The sequence below is a fragment of the Sinocyclocheilus rhinocerous genome, unplaced genomic scaffold, assembly GCF_001515625.1.
Source record: "Sinocyclocheilus rhinocerous isolate Xijiao unplaced genomic scaffold, SAMN03320098_v1.1 scaffold1806, whole genome shotgun sequence".
NCBI lineage: Eukaryota > Metazoa > Chordata > Actinopteri > Cypriniformes > Cyprinidae > Sinocyclocheilus > Sinocyclocheilus rhinocerous.
Genome location: NW_015658531.1, coordinates 469,264 through 471,114, shown reverse-complemented (window position 1 = coordinate 471,114; position 1,851 = coordinate 469,264). Strand labels below are relative to the sequence as shown.

The 1,851-nt window shown below is 27.2% G+C and overlaps 1 pseudogene; it reads left to right on the top strand.

Annotated features, from left to right (window-relative positions):
- The window catches only part of LOC107722696 (ATP-dependent 6-phosphofructokinase, liver type-like), a 27,395-nt pseudogene that overhangs the window by 6,032 nt on the left and 19,512 nt on the right, over positions 1-1,851 (top strand).

The following is a 1,851-nucleotide window of genomic DNA, read 5'->3' as shown; positions in this document are numbered from 1 at the left end:
CTGCTCATGTTGCACCGTATTTCATTTTAGGCATTTTTACAGTGTTGCGTATTTTAACCAATCACACACAATTCTGTTGAGCTTAGGATTGCAATGGCCAATCAGAGGCGTTCAGATGAGTCATCGTTCAAACTCATCAGTTTTGTTGAGTGTGCGCGCGTTCACTGACTGAATTCCGGACTCTTGCAAATTTTCTCATCATAAACAACAAAGCGCAGATGTACGTACAATGTAAGTAAGAGAAATATCAAAAAGCATGTCTAATCAATTGAATTCATAAAAGTCTCTCAGTGCAGAGAGACTGACCTATGACTGAAACTGTTATTTTAATTATGATTAGTTATAGTGCTGTCAAACGATTAATCGCATCCATAATAAAAGTTTTTGTTCACATAATATATGTGTGTGTATACTGTGTATATTTATTATGTATATATAAATACAAACACATGCGTGTATGTATTTAAGAAGAATATGTTATGTTTATATATTAAATATATTTATATATTTTCAAAATATATACTGTATGTGTGTGTATTTATATATATATATATTTAATAAATATACACAGTACTCATACATATATAATGTAAACAAAAACTTTTATTTTGGATGTGATTGTTTGACAGCACTAATTAGTTATGATTATAGTTTTTAGAAATATTTATATGTTTTTATTTTTATATTTCCCATTTTTATTTTAGTTAAAGTTTTAGTAATTTTGTTTTGTTTTTGTCATTTTTAGTATAAATGCATGTCTTTAGCCTATTTTATACACACACACACAAAAAATAGTCAAAAAATATTTACTAAAAGATATATGTAGGGCCTATAAAATTCATTTGATTTTTTCCCAAATTCTGTTTTAATTTTTCTAGATTCCATTTTAAATCAAATTTTAGCAATCAAAAGGCATGTCTAATTAATTGAAATCATGAAAATTATACAATTTAACCTCCAATTTATTATAATTATTTATAATTAAAAAAAACACAAAAAAAAAAACAGATTTTCAGGGCCCCATGAAATCTTTTTTATTTTTTCACCAATTCTGTGTTTTCTGTTTTAATTTTTCTGGACTCCATTGTAATGGTTAAATTAAAATTAATATTTTATTTTAAAGTTTAAAAACATGTCAAATCAATTGAATCCATAAAACATTAACAATCTAATCATTTATTTAAAATCTTCAGTAAATAATATTGCCCTAAAAATATATATATTTTTTTTTTCAAATATTCTTGTCTTGTCTGTTTTAATTCTTCTGGATTTATAATTTAATACAAATTTATGATAAAAATGGTAATTAAATCAAGGCATACAACTTATTAAAATGTAAATTAAATAAAAATGTAGCAGTTCCTTTTAATTTTTGGCAAACAAAGTTTAACAACTGCTCAAATTAAAAGCTTTACTCTTAAAATTAAAACATGAAAGAAAAATTCTGATATTAAACAATAAATATTATTATTATTATTACTCCTACTACTACTTTGAGAAGTACATTCTACTGCACAATAGCAATAGAATTCTGTCACAGTTCACTTCAAGTTGACCCAGACTTTTATTTTGAAGGGTTCTGCATTGCAAGGCTTTAAATAAGAATGAACTAGGCCTGTTTGATCCCATCTCTTTCTGTTGTTCATAAAGAACAGTGATAGTAATACTTCTATTAATATGAATGAAATGTTACAGGTGAATGAAGTGTCGTGGAATCAGGTGGCTGGCTGGACAGGTCAGGGCGGCTCTCTGCTGGGAACTAAACCGTTAGTTAGTCACCTTTACTAATCAATGCATTCTCACCCCATCTTTCATCTTTGAAACTGAGCTTTCGTTCCCTCAATATTGTCC